Source organism: Pleurodeles waltl, chromosome 3_1 (genome assembly GCF_031143425.1).
Source record: "Pleurodeles waltl isolate 20211129_DDA chromosome 3_1, aPleWal1.hap1.20221129, whole genome shotgun sequence".
Lineage (NCBI taxonomy): Eukaryota > Metazoa > Chordata > Amphibia > Caudata > Salamandridae > Pleurodeles > Pleurodeles waltl.
This window is the reverse complement of record NC_090440.1, coordinates 1,529,746,729-1,529,766,412: the sequence shown is the minus strand read 5'-3', so window position 1 is coordinate 1,529,766,412 and position 19,684 is coordinate 1,529,746,729.

Here is a 19,684-nt window from a genome sequence, read left to right as displayed (position 1 = left end):
GCACACTGGATTGCTAATGTTGGTCTGTGTGTGTAGAGGAGGGAATATCAGGGTACACATCTTAGTATTCCAGGGACCTCTTCCGACAGGTGGGTTGTGACCAGGTGCATGGGTGTGTCAAGAGTTATGAAATGGGCTGACATGTACATGGAATGTCATGTGTGCAATGCTGCTCATATGTGTGGCACTTGGCTGTCTATGTTCTGCTTCTATGGAACTCTGGTCACAGATAATCCTTGCAAATATTGGATGCAGTGGGACTTACTGCTGTCAAGGGTCTGGTCAGACATTCCTGTTACTGATGCAAAAGCACATTGACTGCCTCGTGTATGAGGCTTGTTTTCCCCTTATTGAGTGATGGTGTCTTAGTTGTGTGCCATATGCTGCGTTGGACCTTGATTTCAACATGTATGTGTGAAATAGTTGTGGTCCTCTGCTATTGGCCTTCAGAGGAGAAATGTACATGATATATGTCATTAACAGTGTGTGTGTATGTGACCATTGTATATTAGGCATTTCATTAGCTCTGGGATGTTCAGTGTCCTAATCAGTATTTCAGCAATGCTCCATGAGGCAACACTCTTATTCTGATAAGTAGAGATGAAGGTGTGCAAAAATGAATAGCCAGATCATGATATGGTGATTATAATAGGTGTTTATTGAAATTAGTTAACTAAAGTGGTGAAGGTGATTATATTCAAAAGAAATTGTTGACGATCTGTTGCCGCCTGCGTATACCACCGGCTGTGTTCTGTAGTTCCCCCTCATGTTGCAGGCCAGCATCCTCCTCTTCCTCCTCTTCAGGCATGTGTGGCTCTGGTTCTAGGAGGGGAATGTTCCTTTTGATGCAAATGTTGTGCAATATTGCACATGTTACGATGATCCTACAGACCATCTCCGGCAAATATAGGAGGCTACCACCAGTGGTAGGAGGCACCGGAACCTTGACTTGAGGATACCAAAGGTCCTCTCGACAATGCTGCGTGTCGTCCTATGTGCGTCGTTGTAGGCACACTCTGCAGCAGTACTCGGGTTGCCAAATGGTGTCATAATCCATGTCTGGATGCCATACCCCTGATCAGCTGCAAGAGAAAATGATTGGGATCATATTGATGTAGCTGGCCCTATTGAAATGACCTTTCATGGCAGTAGTTGTCTTGTGTTGTCTGTGACTCTTTTGTGTTATAATGAGGCATCCTAGGCTTGTAGGATGTACCATCTGCATTGTGTTGTTTCCTTGGCTGAACAAGTGTTTGTCTGCTAACCGGTTGTCAGCAGTATGTGTGGGATTTGCAGTACAGTGTGCCCTCCCTAGCATTGTGACTTGTGATACAGGTGTCCGTGTGTCTTCACTGGGGGTGAGATGATAATTCCATACACAGGTTACAATTGACAGTGTTGTTAACACGTTCATATCAATGTACCCTGGACATCCCATACTTTTAGACTTATGCAATGGATTCATGTAAAGGTCATTGGGACACTTACATTTTGCAAGGTGACATTTGTGCAACCCACTCCACACGTTGTGATCTTTGACTTCTTAACATTAGGCTGTACAGTAATTTCCGATGTGTGACAGGTTCAATGGTGACCTGAGAAACATGGCTAGCGATGTCACGACCTCAGTGTGTTCCTGTTCACATGTTGGTGTTGTGGTGTATGTGTTGTGTGTCCTAGAGGGTTGCTGTGCAGTGTGTATATAAGTAGGTTTTTGTACTTACCAACAAGTAGTCCATTGCCATACCGTCCATCCTGGAAGTGTTCATTGATGGTGCAGTGACGGAAGATGAATGAGTCATGTACACTCCCAGGATATTTAGCCACGATGTTGGAGATCAATCCCTGGTGATCGACTATGGCCTGCACGTTGATGGAATGTGTGTGCTTCCTGTTGCGGTAGAGGTGTTCAGTTGCAGCAGGTGGCACAAGGCGTACATGTGTGCAGTCGATTGCACCAAGGACGTGTGGGAAGCCACTAATGAGGTAGAACCCCTGTTTTGTTTCCTGCTGCTTCTGCAGTGTGTTAGGGAAGCAGATGTGGCGGGTGTCAGTCGATTGATGGCATCCAGTACTTTGCGCAAAAAGGTGGAGAATGATGGTTGTGATATTCCGGCAACCAGGGCACCAGTTTTTTTAAAAGAGACACTTGCCAGCATATGAAGTACGGCAAGCAGCTTGGTTTCTGTTGGGATGGTGCGGGGTGTCAGCAAAGTGGGGGCCAACTGCGATTCAATGTTGAGCAGCAGCTGCTGAATGGCCTGCCAGTTCAACCGGTACCTCTGGATGATGTCGTGTTCGCTGAGGCCCTGAAGGGTGGTTCTGGGGCGGAATATCCTCTCCTGCCTTCTGCGCTGCCTTTGGGGTCCCTGCTGGTGTTATTGTAGCTGCTGTTGTTGCTGCTGGGCTCTGCGTCTGCGTGCACGCTGGATTAGAATCACCTCCATGGCTCCCTGTTGCTGCTATGCTGCTCTGCTGTTTGTTCTGTGTGTTCTGATTAAATGCTGGTGTGTTTGCCCCATTTTAACGCCTGCCCTGACCCAGGCGTTAATTTTTTACGCAAATCGGGCTGTGCGTCATTTTCCGGCTCCGCCTCCCGGCCGTGCGTCACTTTTGCCCGAAAGCATAAATACGACGCACGGCCGTTTAAGTCATTTTTTGGATGGGAACGCCTACCTTGCATATCATTAACGCAAGGCGGGTTGGCGCATCCAAAAAATGACGCACCCGGCAGACTTTTGTCGTGCGTGGGCTCGGGCGTCAAAGTTTAAATACGGGGCAACATTTGCGCTGAATGTGCGTCAAAATGTTTGACGCACATTCGGCGCAGACGGAGTATAAATATGCCCCCTAGATTTCTTGAGGTCTAATTAAAGTCACTTCTTAGGTTATCAATGGTTACAGTATGAGAACTCTTAGAACCATAGTCTATTGAAAGTCAATGTGATTGTATCTTGATATTGTGTTGTTTAACCTTTTGCTTCCTACAGGTCTCCTTTCCAGCTGTTCCCTTCCTAATCCCCTTTTCCCCCACTTGGAATCTCTCAGGCTCTGTGATATTTCTATCGTAGCTGTCTAGTGGTGGACATGTTGGGAACATGCGCAGGCCCCGAGGATCTGGTCTCCCTGACAGTTTATCAGTGTGTTTAGACTGTCTTCACTGGGATCCTTCTAACCAGGAACCCAGTGATTGTGATCTCTTCCCCACATTTGGTTCCTTTGGTACCCTTTGAACCCCAAAACTGGCATAATGGTGTACCTCTTTGAGTCCCTAGTATATCGTACTTAGGTACCCAGGGTACTGGTACTTCAGGGGTCCCCCATGGACTGCAGCATGTATTATGCCACCCATGGGAGCCCATGCAAACTATTTCTGCAGGTCTGCCATTGCAGTCTGCGTGAAAAGGTGCATGCACCATTTCACTACTGGTCACTGCACCAGGTCACTGTTGGTCACCCCTACGGTAGGCCCTCCTAGCCCAGAGGGCAGGGTGCAGGTTCCTGTGTGCGAGAGCACCCCTGCATGTGCAGAGGTACCCCTACAAACTCCAGTTCCGATGCACTGGACTTGGTAAGTGCAGAGAAGCCATTTTACCCATGTACTGGCCTCAGGTCACTCACTACCTGTGGTCCAGGTACATAATGGTAACTCCAAACCTAAGCATGTATGGTATCAAACATGTCAGAATCATACCCCAATACTAATGCCAGTATTGGTGGCATGATTCCATGCACTCTGGGCGCTCCTTAGAGGATCCTTAAGTATTGCTTGTACCAGTCTTTTAGGGTTTGCGAGCAGACAGGTTTCTGCCCTTCTGCTGCTTGACGAGCTCAGCCAGGGGAAGAGGCAACACCCTCTCCCTTGGAAATAGGTGTTACAAGGCTGGGGAGGGGTAGCCTCCCAGGCCACTGGTTTGCTTTGAAGGGTCCTGACTCTGGTGCAACACTAGACAAAGGAAAGGGGAGTGACAACTCCCCTGTCCATCACCACCCCAGGGGTGGTGGCTAGAGCTCCTCCAGATGGCCACTGGATTCTGCCATATTGAAACCAAGATGTGCAGAGCCCCCTGGGAGCATCAGGCTCCAGGTCAGGCAGGTGATGTCAGTGACCCTCTCTGATAGGTGTTCACTGTGCAAAGTGACCAGGCCCCCAGATAGGGCTATTTAGGGACACACTTGAGGGTGGGTCCCCAGATTCGGCATGCAAGATTCCACCAAGACTCCTCTGCATCGACCTCTTCTGCTCCAAGCCACTGGAACCTCAAATGGACACTTCAGGAACCGACAAGACTGCAACTCCCGAGATGACCTCACCTTGCAACATTGTTTCCACGGCTCCTTCCAGCAACTACAACATTTCCACAGCTGTGCATCCTCTGGGGTCAGCAAGACTTCAGCTGCACTAGGAAGCAAGAAGGAATCTCTCTTGGAGTGAAGGAGTCACTCCCCTGCATCTGCAGGCACCTAAGGCAACAATGTCCGGCTGTGTGGATCTGCTCTCTTCTGGAGTTATGTGGATCCTGCAACACAGGTGGTGGTCCAGAGTGGTCTCTGCCCTCTGTCTATTTTGGGAGAAGGTGAGGCCTTATGACTGTTGAAGCAACCAAGCCTTGTTGACTCCTGCTCCAAGGGATCTTCAGGCTCCAAGTTGCCCCGGCCCCCAGCACTTCATCCTTGCAAGGACTCCCCTCCAGGTGAGTTGATTGGGCCTCACTGCAACTTCCTGTGCCTGCTGCCAGTGGGTCACCTATGGGGGCTGCGACTGCTTCTGCTGACTCTCCTGAATGCTGAGGGTCAGCCCAGACTCCCCTCCAAGTGTCGAGTCCCCTGGGCCTTGCTGGTCCTCTTCAGCCTTGCAACTCTTCTTTTGCTTCACCTTGCATTTGCCAAGGCTTGTTGGAAGTCCTCCTGACAAGTGACCAACTGCGAACCAGCGACCGACATGGGACATCACCTGATTGACTCCAAGGACTTCTCTGCAGCTCATGGGCTCCACAACTGATCTTCATCTTCCCTCGTCGACCCAGATCTTCATCCACAGCAGGATAAGTATTGGCTCTTGCCCTGTCTGGACACTCCATCGTGAACTAGACTCTGTCCCTTTCTTTTTAGGTCCTCTTCTTCCAGGAACCAACCTTTGGGTTCCTCTGGTCGGGTCCTGTTCTTGCAACGTTCCTTTTCTAAGACCTCTTGTTAGTCATTGGGATGACCAGGTACTTACCTCTGCTTTCCCGGGGGTCACTTAGGTACTCACCTCTGGGGGTCCTGGTTCTCCCAGCTCCCCTCTATCTACTCCATAGCCTTGGGTGGGGGACCTCAGATCTCAATCCACTATTTAAGAATATAGTTTGGTCCTCCCCAAGTGCCCCAACAAATTTCTACAATTTCTTGCCAATGTTTGTTGTTTCTTATCTTAATTCCTAAATATTACACTGTGTATGTGTGTGTGTGTGTGTGTGTGTGTGTGTGTATATTTTGTGTACATACCTCCAGTTGGGGGACTGCCTATAAGTAATCTAGTTCAGTGTTACTATAATAAAGTACTTTTATTTTTGCAACACTGTGTGGTTTCTTTCATGTGTGATAAGTTGCTGTTAGACTGCTGTGGTATTGCGAGTGGTTCACACTCCTCCTAGATAAGTCTTGGCTGCTCACCCACAGCTACCTCTAGAGAGCCCTGGCTTCCTAATCACTGTCTACATTCACTAATAGGGGTTGCCTGGACCTGGTATAAGGTGCCAACACCATAGGTGTACACCACACACCAGGCCAGCTTCCTACAACAGTTATCTATACTTAACAACCATCTTGATTTCTATGAGAAACATTGTCCTTTTTACTGTTTACAGGTGCAACCATGAATAGACAACTCCCCAGGTAAGTTCTGAAAGTTCTGCACACTGCCAAAGTCTCGTGGTCTGATGTGCTAAGATCAGCAGGTGTTCCGAAGCGGCAGCAGGTTTTCTGATGCAGCAAGTGTAGCGGGATCACTAACAAGGAAATGCTCTGAGGGCGAGTTCCAAATAGCAAGTATGTGATGAGGTTTGGCCACGGTTTAAATAGGGACCGCAGCCAAGGTGGCTAGAGTTGAGAATCTCACAAGAGTTCGGAATTTAATCAGTCTGTGAAAAGCCCTTCCCCGATTTGGCTGTAGCATTGAGGCCTGTATTTATACTTTTTTTAGCGCCGCATTTGCGCCGCTTTTTGACGCAAAACGGCGCAAACCTACAAAATACAAACGCATTTTGCAAGTTTGCGCCGTTTTTGCGTCAAAAAACGACGCAAATGCGGCACAAAAAAAGTATAAATACGGGCCTGAATGTTTACACCTTTCCCCCCACTTCAGGTGCTGATAGGTTCTTTGCGGACTATACGGTGATTTCTCTGGGGCTGTGGACTCTTTGGTTCAATTTCCTGCTGGGTCACTGAGTTAGACCCGCAGACCCGACAGAGTTCGTGGTTCAACTATTTTAATTCCCTTTAACTGGGCCCCTCTGCAAAATCACTCAATAAACAACAAATAGTACAAAATACTGCAGCTCGGTCCATCACAAGTCATTTAAAAAGGCATTCTATTAGATAGGCTCTCAAACTGTTGGATAGCCGCAGGTGAAAAAAACGATTATTTTCAAATCTCTGTTGGAAAAACAGATTATTTTCAAATCTCTGCTGGATACTTTTAGAGTCGTTCATAAGAAAGTTCTGCTCTGTTAACAGCAGAGATTCCACTGGTACAGGCCAAGGAGAGTCTTGCGTGATGACAACAATTCCCCTTGGGTAGTTCCAAGAGTAAAGTGAGCCAAAAGTGGGGAATGTGCTTTTCCATATTTGGTGGCCAAGCTATGCAACAGTAGGCCCTTGGAGCTCAGGAAACTGGATTCTGAGTCTCGGTCTAAAAAGAACCTGAAGACTTTGGCCCATATTTATACTTTTTTGCGCCGCTTTTTCACACAAAAATGGTGCAAACTTACAAAATACAATTGTATTTTGCAAGCTTGCGCCGTTTTTGCATCAAAAAATGATGCAAATGCGGTGCTAAAAAAGTATAAATATGGGCCTTAGATTTTTAAACAAGATTAATGGTTGGTCAATAACACTCTTACTACGCAGCACAGTGACTCTTCTCTGAAGCAGCTGTGGTGCTTTAGAAATTGTATTTCAATCATTCATTCAAGTCGCTGGTCATCAGAAAAGTACACTGTTCAGTAAAATTTAAATGTTTCAAAATGGAAAATACAAAGAAAGAATGTTAAAGTCGTCATTAACAAATCGAGTAAACGTAGTTTCCAATGAAGGGAAGATTCCCTAAGAAGCTAAACTATGAAGTCAAAGGAATAAAGAAAATGGAGCAGAATATGGCTGCAAATAAAGCCTTTAAAAGGCAGAATCAAAGATTCAGTCAAGTAAATGAGAAAGGATTTGCTCAGGAGTCTGAGCAGGAGCAAATTAGGAGAGGGGAAAGGGGGCATCTACATCTAGCTAGCTCAGCAATGGACAATTAAAACATAAGATTATCAACAGTGTGGAGAACCATGGTTCTCAGGGTGAGGAATCCAAATTGACCATTTTATGTTATGACTTCACCCTTCTTCCATCGCACAACGGATGTTTTCAGCTGCAAAACCTTCAAGAGATATCTTGTAGTAGGATGATACATCCTGGTCAGCTTGCCCAGGCACAGATGTGGAAATTCACAATTCACTCTCTACAGTATAGAGTGATACAATTTCTCACAGAAACCAGAACATTTGCAACATTTAATTAAAACTAAATACTTTAGCTTGGCCCCTGAAACGAGAGAAAGAGAGAGAACACAACATCCAAAAAATACATTTTCTGGTGAGCGTGAGTCAGTTAAACTCAGGCCTACTTTAACATGAACATACCTTAATTATTGCCATCTATAATGTGAAAATCACGCTTTAAGTACATGTATATGATATGCAGATTAGTGTAAGTTAAACAACCCAAATAATAGTGACATGTTTCGTATTGTTTTCGGTTTTGCAGGTGCCAATAAGCTCCAATATGCAATGTATGTACAGCACGTGTGTGCTTTTAGCTCTTTAATCAGCTATGTAAATAGAAAATAGTGCTCGATTTCACGTCCATTATGTAAAGAACAGGGTCTGCTGCATTGAAAACCTAAGGGCCATTTACCGGTGAACTCAGAAGAAGGTGGAAGTGTGTGTTCTTTGTTATAAAAAAAAATACATCTGTGTTTCTGAGAATAATTAGAGTGCAAACTGTCAAGTGAGGATGGTGTGTCCTGTTTGGATATGGAGTTAGACAGGCTGGCTCTTCTATTATTCAATCAGCTTTCACCCATGACAGTTTATTAAGTAGATGGGGCATGCGATGTGCTTCATACATTGGGTACACTGCACACTATGGCACTAGGTAAGTGCCCGTGCCTAGGCATGGCTTGCTGTCCTTGGGGGAAAAAATTCCGGAATACTTATTCAACATGTAGTCAGAGAGGCCTCTGTTTTAGGCCCGATCTGGGAAAAATATGCTATTGCTTACAATATTTGAACATGTCTACCCTTCCAACAAGAGTGAGGTGCTCCATATCCTCTAGTCTTAAGGGAAAGTAATGCTTCTCAAATCAAAGTACTGGGGATGGCACCGGGCTGGAGCACCACGTCATAGGCACAATGAAGTGAGAAATATCAGCACCTCACAGTGCCATCCTTCTTGACAGAGTAATCAGGGACAAAGTACAGGCCTGACTTAGAATCTTCCTCAACTTGAAAAACAAACTGCGGTCCCACCCCACACCTCTGCCATCTACCAAATGGCATCTCAGGAAGACTAATCTGCATCTCCTTGTTCAACAAACGACATCATGCAATTTCTAAGGAAGCCTAGTCTCTCCATCCTCACTTCAGTGCTGGGGTCTCCTCCCTCTGCTACAGGAATGCAAGCAAAGCACTTCCACTATCTGTGAAGATACCCTCCCCCACCCCCACACCTTGGTAAACCAGAAGCATTCAGATAGATCCCACTGTGTTTTGATAATTAATACTGTGAGACAAACTTTCAGGGGATACATCAGAAGACATCACCCTTAGATTTACAGAATCCCCTTTTCGATGCTGGAATTAGGTGTTTTATTCACTCCGTATATTCTCTGTTTTTTTATCATTAGGCTGCTGCTTCAGTGAAATGCAGCCTAAAGCTCTTGCTATTTCCTTGTATAAGCATCCAGTTACTACTTTACACTCCCAACCCCTAAGCTGATTAGCCATCCATGCTGAAACAGTAGTCTTTCTATAGCCTAGGAGTAGACAGACTGTTCTGATTCCAGTGATTATGAAACATACTTAATAGAGCACCATCTCACATGCAAATAAAGTTGTTTCTTTCCACAGTTTTGCATCCATAGAGTGCGTGGTATCTGAAGCATCTACTCTATGTTCCTAAATCCCTGCCTGAAAATTTTGATCCAACTTAAAATTTCTGATTGCCGCATCTCCTTTTTTTTTTTTTCTTTGAACAGCCCTCTCCTCACCTTCCATCCTCTGCATTCCTCCTCTCTCTGATCACAGCCTATTTTAATTCAAGTGCATGCTTCCCTTTTTTAATTCTACAAATTGTCCATGGCTCATCGCAAGGATCACAACCTCTCCTTCTTTGAAAGGCATACCCTGCAAGCTAGTGATACTTGATCTCCATTAGCTCATCTTCTAATCCCAGCTACCATATGCATGAACTCACATCCGCCCTGTACCCCACTAATGATTAGGCCTGGGCCAAATTTTAAATACCAAGTGAAATTTAACTTTTGATGGTGAAATTTGCGTTGTTTCAGGAACTTCGTATTCCACTTGTGGTGTGACATTCCTGAATTTGTGCTATTAAACCACATTGGTTAATCAAGAGTTGATTGTGCAGTCAGAATTGCAGTAAACACACCATTTGTGGCAGAAATTGGCCATGCATGCATTCAAACAACAGAACGTGAACAGCTATTGTTCGCAGCGCTTTTGCTTTTTGTACTGTCTTTTTCATTTGTGATGTATCATTATGTCAAAAGTAGGTGTGGGGATAACATTTGCCCCCAATAAATAGCACCAGATTATGGATTAGCATTTTGTGTAATGATGTGTAATTTTCAATATTGTGCCACCATTAAAGTGACAATGCAACGTATCTATCCTGATAACTATCAGTTACCTCTGCCTTTGAAACTTTGCCCTTTCCTCCTGCCACCTGAGAAGTTTCCATCACCCACCAGACCCTCTGGGGTCGCATGTGCCACGTTGGCAATGTCTGTGTACCCTAACTCAATACGACAGCTTATTTTGCTGAAAAGAGAAGGTGTGATAAGGTCTAGCCTGCCCTGCTGCAAGGAACTGGCCAGCAGGTTTATTTCCTGACAGCGACTTAATGCAGAACCAGTGATTTTTGTATTGCTGCCAGTATTTCCTCCCAATATTGTTGAATCTTCAGATATGACCACAGTATGTGAATAAAAGTATCTGTCTCTCCACAGCTCCTCCAGCAAGAATGCTTCCTAGATTGATCTATTATATGCAGACGTTCTGTAGCACAGTACCATCTACATGGCTTGAGAAGAGTGACATCTCTTCCCCCATGTGTGGTGAAATTGTTTGCTCTCCCCATAATGTCCACCCATTGATCATTCTATTGTATGCCCAGCTCCTTTTTCCAGGACTCCTGGAAGGGAAGTCTACCCCCACTGTGGATCTGATCAAAACTCTATAAATACGTAGAAGTGACAGGTTGCGAGATATCCCAGCCAAGGAAAAAATTCTCAAACGGTGTCAGTTTTCTTTGCAGCCCCATTACTAAACGGTATGCTCATAAGCTAGTGCCTTACATTTTGATGCTCGAAGTTCTCACCTTCTTGGAGCTCAAACTACCTCACCTGTAGAAATAGTTTCACCAGGTTGTGAGAAACATATTTTGAATTGTGTATCACTCTTCCTCTAAGATCTAGTTTCTCTGGTCCATGCCTGGTGAAAAATCTGGAATTTCAACAGTCAAGAGGGAGGGAAATAAGGTCAGTCCTGTCTGGACACAGTCAGATCCTACAGAGTCACATTACACTTGTGACAGAGGATACGTAAATCCTGTCATCTAAATACCTATTCACATGCCTGGGCACCTCACATAACTGTTCATTCGACAAGGTATGGTCAATCATGCACCAAGCAGTGTCAGTATCCCTTCTTGTACATCCTATAATGTATCTCAACTGCAGCTCTTAGAAGTAGTGCCACAATTCTGGGACTCCCAAATCCCCACTTGCATCAGACAGGCAGCTTTAGCCACACTTAAAACTTTCCATGTTCTCCCACTAGATGAAAGCCAGATATAGCAGCTGACGCATTGTTAGATATTTTTTTTTTTTACGTGTAGAGTGATGGTCTGAAATTTATACAGAATGTTTGGAAGAATAGATCATTTGAACATTCTGATACAGCACAGCCATGACAGAAGAGAGTGTTTTGTCAGGTAAACCTTGACCACACTTAAGAGGGCCGTCTGATTTTTGTCTCTTATCCCGACCACCTGAACACTGTGGACTGTGTTGCAAATTTCCGCATCAACAATCAGTTGAAACCCTCTCATTTTGTTAGGGTAATTTTGAAGCCCAACAGTCTCCAGAATGTCATCGACAGACATCAAGAGGTTGAACCCATATTGGTCAAACCTGAGCCCTTTACATCTATAATGGATAACAAGCTGCATAAGAGGTCTCAGGGAGCGCGCAAACTGCAGCTCATCTGTTGCATCTGTCGTTGGATTGGTAACCCTTCCCAGAGACAATCCATTCAATCTTATACAAGCTGTGGAAGCCTGAGCAGCGGCTCTCCCAAACCCACCCTCTATAAAGTGTTTTTCAAGAAAGTCCATTCAATCCTGTGAAAAGCTTTCGCTGCATCTAGCAACACCCCGCCATTCTCCCATCCTTAAGAGTGACATTGATAAGATATAGTTGATTTCTGTGTATTGTCCACACGCCATATCAAGATAAACCAGGTTTGTCATAGAAATGTGGACACCATACATTTTGTTAGTAATTTACAAATTGGTGAGAAATTGTTGCATCTGTCGTGGGTGGTACAAGTGTCCCTGGATGCGCTACATTAGCCAATACTTCAGTGACCACCCCAGAAGCAACAAAGCAAAAGCTTAGTAGAAACTTGTTGAGAATCCAGCTCTCTTAAGGTTTTGAGGTTTCCGATATCCACTAAGACCACCACTTATGTGATGGGTGCTTCAATCTCCTCTTACCTCACCTGAAAGCTGGAATCTTCACCAACCTCAGTTAGGAACCCAAATCTTTTGCCTTTCGTATCCACACCCAAAAGTGGCAACCACTGCCTGACACTATTCTCCCCACATTCTTGTCCCTTTCATAAAACCACATCAAGTTTACTCATCTCATGATATGTACTGTTAGTCTTTAAGGTCTTCTACAACTTTTGACTGTGACAGTTTGTGTTTCCTTTATGCCTCCTTAAGCTCGACTACATGTTTCTTGGAAATTACCTTAGGCATCGCCTTGAAATGTGATGCCGCTTCCAAAAAAACTGGACAGTTAATGCCAAATGAAATGTGTTCGTAATTACTGCCTTATTTACTTCTCCCTATAATCCTTCTTGCCAATAGAATTTGAACTCTAAGCTGAACTTTTAGCTTCAATGCCCAGTCTACTTTTCTTACTCTCTCCTTTCATCCAGGCCAGGGAGCACATAGTGTGGAGCACATAGTGTGTCCATGTTCTAAAGAGCCTGGGACACATGCTCCCCCTTCCCACACTGTGTAAGCAAATGTTTTCCAAAAATTATGGTCCATATGAGCATACCACTTGGGTGCCACTGAATAACAGGAAAACTGGTCCAGAGGTAGATGCGAATATCACCAGGACGATATCCTCTAAACACACCTTTCCGACCCCCGAGTTGACCTGGTGCCTTAAAACATTTGAGTCTTATCTTTCACCTGATCGATCACCAAATGAACTTACCTTCAATGATAAGCAGGCCCTTTGCCCACTCTGTGTGAAGCATCGTGCTGAGAAATTACCCTGGCTAGTGCTAGGCCTGTAGATAGATGGCAAAGTGCAGCTAAACCCACTGTGTGCCCCCAACAGCCATCCACCTTTCAAATACCAAAACCACAATGATAATCATGACTAGGTGTTTTGCTGGGATACCACTCCCCACAGAGCATATTTTTTTGATTTGGCAAACGTTATTCAAGGAAACAAATATTTTCACTCATCTATCTAGTTTGGAGTAAGACGTTTTTGCTTTTGGTCAATATACTTTTTCAGTTGTAGACTATTTCATTGTGCCATGATGAAATCTTTGGAAAATAGCCCATAAAATCAAACTTGTTGGCTAGAAGCTTTGTTTTAATGATGATGATTAAAGAATGAGATTTTGTACATATAACTGATGGAATGACACTTACTCCCGTGGATTTATTTTGTGAGAGAACATCTCTATATTACACCCTCCCACCCTCAGGCACATACTGTTGAACCTTTGAACCCCAAGATCCATCAGTTCAAAGAGGGGTTGGGTACAAGGGGCCAGGTGAGGTTGAGGGCCAGGCCATTAAACTCTTCAGTAATTCTCAAGGATGCCTTTACTGTGCAAAGAATTATAGAAATATAAAACCAGTTTACTATGTAAAGGACCCAAACCCTTTACTGTGCAAAAGTTGATGAAGGCCTGGAAGAAACACCATTTTTGAGTGTGATAAATCAGCTACAAAAGGGTGGAATGCTTGGAAACTGCTCAAAGATGGTACTGTGCTGTTTCAGAGGTCACAGATCCATTACATATGCAATGGGTTGTACTCAGAGGTTCATCTACCAAGTTGACACCAAAAAATTCCTTAAACAGCATGGGTGGTGTGCAGTCTCTATTAGTTTTCGATTTCTGAGCAGATGGGTGTGTCCGCTCAGGCCCTTTTTGAGTCACAATGCACCTACACACAATGGAACAACTCCAGCCAAGTTTATGATCCAGTCCATATTGGAAAGCCGCCCATCCCAACTTGCTCACCAACCTACCCCGGTTGTGCCCACCCATACATCCAGCTGAGATGGCAGAGTCTCCTAGCCATTAAATGGTCTAGGTAAAGGTAATCAGGAGAAGCACCAGTCAACTTACTGTAATAATCCTTCTTAGTGTCCACCTTTTGTTTTCTTACTTCAGCACACTAAGGGGCATATTTATACTCTGTTTGCGCTGAATGTGCGTCAAAACATTTTACGCATATTCGGCGCAAACCTTGCCCCATATTTAAACTTTGATGCCTGACCCACGGACGTCAAAATTCCAGCGTCATTTTTTGGAAGTGGGAAACTGCCTTGCGTTAATGATATGCAAGGTAGGCGTTCCCTTCCAAAAATGACTTTAAGGCCTGTGCGCCTTATTTATACCCCAGCGTCATTTTGACGCACAGGAGGGGGTGGGCCTTAAAAAACAGCGCACAGCCTGATGGGTGCTGTTTTTTAGCACCTGGGTCTGGGCAGGCGTTAAGGTATCTGTGGGCTCGGAAGGAGTCCAGAGGTGCCCTCCCCTGCCCCCAGGGACACCGCCTGCCGCCCTCGCCCACCCTGGAGGACACCCATGGATGGGGGGGACCCATCCCAGGTAAGTTAAGGTAAGTTCAGGTAAGTATTTTTTTAATTTTTTTTAAGTGGCATAGGGGGGGCTAATTTTGGCCTCCCTACATGCCACTGTGCCCAATGGCCATTGGGCAAGGGGGCATGACTCCTGTCTTTGCTAAGACAGGAGTCATGTCAATGGGGATTGTGCGTCACAAAATGGCAAAAGTCCGGTTTGAGGCATGATTTTTGCCTCAGACCTGCCTTGCACCATTTTTTTAAGCACAACCCCCATTGTTCCCTACGCCGGCGCTGCCTGGTGTGAGTCTTTTTTTTTTTTACCCAGACCAGTCCGCAGCGCCGGCTAACGTCATTCCTTAAATAAGGCGCCTGCATGGTGCGTTGGAATGGCGTTAGCCGGCGGTAACATTTTTGATGCACAACTGCGTTGGCGCAGTTGATCGTCAAAAAGTATAAATATGGCCCTAATTGTTATGAGGCTAGGAAAAAGAACACTCCTGAACTTGTTTTCTCTTGTCAAATGTGATTTGCTGTTTTTACAAACTCCTCAGAAGAAACCTCAAAATTATTTTTCTCTCTTGCACTTTCTCTTGTGTTCTTCACTCTAACCTTCTCTCTTGCTCTCTTTCTCCATCTCTTCTTTCAAGGTGCAAAACACACACATACAAGGAAAAGTTACTGACCTGTAATCCTAGGTCAAAAATACAGAAAACTGCCTGATAATAGAGAAAGCAGAATCTTTTATATGTATGGTTTATAATACAACTCATTGAAGCAATATTGATACAAAGGAGGAAACATCAATAGTGCACTGTTTTATTAAGGGTTAAATCCAGTTCACCAATAATCAATATACAATACTATACAGAATTATACAAGCATAAAATCTATTTATTCTGTCAAGGACACTAACCGTGCGTATGTGTAACCGGGTCACAGCAATCACTCATTCTAAAATAAAACACCAAACATTCAATCATTCATACTCATACCAGAGACTCTAAACAGTATCATACCATATACCAAAAACTCAAAAAGAGCAGTGGTATAGTAAGGTCACTTGTGACACATCAATAATAAGATACCACTGAGAACATCTGGTAGGGTTCAATAGCAGTGATGTTGTTCCAAAGACAAGAATTACTTTCACTGATAACCACAAAAAACATAACATCTCAACAGATTCCAGTCATATATCAACATATACTAGGCATTCTGCTATGCATTATCAAATTGTAATCCTTCCATCCCCTAAACTGAGCCGACGCCCGTTTTGGTGGGACCACACAGCGGATCCAACCTTCTTCAGGGTGCAAAGACAAAAATATATCACTGGAATCTGTTGAGATGTTATGTTTTTTGTGGTCTTTGGAACAACATCAGTGCTTTTAAACCCTACCATATGCTCTCGCCGGTATCTTATTATTGATGTGCCACAAATGACCTTACAATACTGTTTTTTAGAATTGAGGATTTCTGTGGCCAAGTTACACATACGTATGGGTTTGTGTCCTTGACAGAATAAATTTATATTATGTCTGTACAGGGAGTGCAGAATTATTAGGCAAGTTGTATTTTTGAGGATTAATTTTATTATTGAACAACAACCATGTTCTCAATGAACCCAAAAAACTCATTAATATCAAAACTGAATATTTTTGGAAGTAGTTTTTAGTTTGTTTTTAGTTTTAGCTATGTTAGGGGGATATCTGTGTGTGCAGGTGACTATCACTGTGCATAATTATTAGGCAACTTAACAAAAAAAAATATATACCCATTTCAATTATTTATCATTACCAGTGAAACCAATATAACATCTCAACATTCACAAATATACATTTCTGACATTCAAAAACAAAACAAAAACAAATCAGTGACCAATATAGCCACCTTTCTTTGCAAGGACACTCAAAAGCCTGCCATCCATGGATTCTGTCAGTGTTTTGATCTGTTCACCATCAACATTGCGTGCAGCAGCAACCACAGCCTCCCAGACACTGTTCAGAGAGGTGTACTGTTTTCCCTCCTTGTAAATCTCACATTTGATGATGGACCACAGGTTCTCAATGGGGTTCAGATCAGGTGAACAAGGAGGCCATGTCATTAGATTTCCTTCTTTTATACCCTTTCTTGCCAGCCACGCTGTGGAGTACTTGGACGCGTGTGATGGAGCATTGTCCTGCATGAAAATCATGTTTTTCTTGAAGGATGCAGACTTCTTCCTGTACCACTGCTTGAAGAAGGTGTCTTCCAGGAACTGGCAGTAGGACTGGGAGTTGAGCTTGACTCCATCCTCAACCCGAAAAGGCCCCACAAGCTCATCTTTGATGATACCAGCCCAAACCAGTACTCCACCTCCACCTTGCTGGCGTCTGAGTCGGACTGGAGCTCTCTGCCCTTTACCAATCCAGCCACGGGCCCATCCATCTGGCCCATCAAGACTCACTCTCATTTCATCAGTCCATAAAACCTTAGAAAAATCAGTCTTGAGATATTTCTTGGCCCAGTCTTGACGTTTCAGCTTGTGTGTCTTGTTCAGTGGCGGTCGTCTTTCAGCCTTTCTTACCTTGGCCATGTCTCTGAGTATTGCACACCTTGTGCTTTTGGGCACTCCAGTGATGTTGCAGCTCTGAAATATGGCCAAACTGGTGGCAAGTGGCATTGTGGCAGCTGCACGCTTGACTTTTCTCAGTTCATGGGCAGTTATTTTGCGCCTTGGTTTTTCCACACGCTTCTTGTGACCCTGTTGACTATTTTGAATGAAACTCTTGATTGTTCGATGATCACGCTTCAGAAGCTTTGCAATTTTAAGAGTGCTGCATCCCTCTGCAAGATATCTCACTATTTTTGACTTTTCTGAGCCTGTCAAGTCCTTCTTTTGACCCATTTTGCCAAAGGAAAGGAAGTTGCCTAATAATTATGCACACCTGATATAGGGTGTTGATGTCATTAGACCACACCCCTTCTCATTACAGAGATGCACATCACCTAATATGCTTAATTGGTAGTAGGCTTTCGAGCCTATACAGCTTGGAGTAAGACAACATGCATAAAGAGAATGATGTGGTAAAAATACTCATTTGCCTAATAATTCTGCACTCCCTGTATAATTATGTATAGTTTTGTATATTGATTATTGGTGAGCTGGATTTACCCCTTAATACAACAGTGCACTATTGGTGTTTGCCTACACTGTATCAATAATGCTCCAATGAGTTGTATTATAAACCTATACATATAAAAAAGCTCAGCTTTTTCTATTATCAGGCAGTTTTTCTCTACGTTTTCCCCTGGTTGTAGCTGCCTGGATAGCATTGTATTTTCAGGGACACTCTTTTTTGTTATAGTTACAGCAATCCTAGTTCTTGGTCATCAGTATCCTCTAAAAATGCATAAATAGTAGAATATATCTCTGTGCCTTGTGTTGAGATTCCTGTAACACCAGCTTTAAAAGATATTCTATACATAAATGTGCCTATAAGAGGCAACATGTTTTACATTTTAAATTGTTAGTTGTAGAAAGTATATCCATTTAGCCAAAGTGAAAATACAACACATTTGTTTGAAATCACTACTGTAGTAGACCCTTTTTGAAACTCCAAAGTAAAGGGGAAATGTAGCTTCCAATAAACTGAGCACATAGTGTGCTGATTAGACACTGCACCGTTACAGAATTCGAAGGCTTCCAGCCTTACAATCATACATTGCAAGGTCAGTAAGGCAGTTCGTTTTGAAGGCGCTGAGAATTAAATTAACAATATTGCTAAAGTCTTTTAGCCAAAGCACCTATAAAAAGGGATTCTGATGGAATATCCATTAGAGAGGGCTGTGATTCCAGTATCTTTTGCTTCTGTGATGCGATTCTCTCTTGTATTCATAATCAGTAGACTAGCAACCTAATGTGATTTAAAACCCTGCTACAAGGTCCCATGGTCAAAGGAGAACCAGCCAATATCTAAGCAAACAAACAGAATAAGGAGGCCTGTCCTCCCAGAACATCTGCCCTGGAGTTAGTCAAGACAGTATTGCCTGACAAGTGTAGGTACCGGTTTGCAAGTTGCCGCCTTGCATATCCTAGAAGGACTGTGTTAGCCTTTTGGTAACGAGTAATGATGCAAGATACAAATTAGCAATGAGTAGTTTAGAGGGAGCTAATCCAGTATGGGGTGCTCTATAACTCAAATTAGAAACTTGGTCTGTCAAATGGTCTTGGTGTTGCCCAAGTATTATTTTAAAGCCCTTTCTCATCTAAAATTTGGAGAGCTCTTTCTGCCAGAGATGTAGGATCAGCAAGAAAGTAGGAAGGGAGATAGGTTGACCTGAGAACCTAAAATGACTGTGGGGCGGAAAGATGTATGAGTTTTTAAAAACCTTTGCCACAGTGGAAAACAAAATATGGTTCTTGCAAATGTAAGCTTCAGGTTCACTCACCATTCTAGCCAATGTAATTGTTAATAGGGAAAGCAACTTGCCATGAGAGACACTGTAAGTCAACCTTGATCACGAGCTCAAAATGTGACTATAAGATGTTTCTTAATAATAAATAACGTTGTCTTAGTGTCAAGAATGCTTTGCATTCAAAAAGATTTAGAATGCACTCTCTGAAACTATGTTTTCTCAGGTTGACTAAACTATGCCCAGCTAGGCCCTACTCCAAGTTGAAATTCAAATTGAACTATGTTGTAATTTCTTCTCTCTCCAACACTGCAAAAGGTGCACACATGAAATGCTTTGACATGATTTATTGTTCTTGGGAAGCTATACACAAATCTTTCCTTCTAAATGTAAATGTTCAAAGTCCGTTCCAGGCTGTAACTCAGTGAGCCTATTCATTTTTATAAGACTCGTTGTTTTATGTGCAGCTAGATTTGTACTGTCACATTTCATAACATTAAGACAAGAGGGGTATAATTCCTTTAGGGGATGGTGTTTAGCATTATTGTATTTTATTCTGTATTGTGACTTTTTGCTGACCTCCTGTAAAATGTCACTCAACTCATGCTGACGGCATTTTTACTGTACTGTCCTCTCAACAGTGGCCCATTCTAGAGGCAAGCCAGAGAC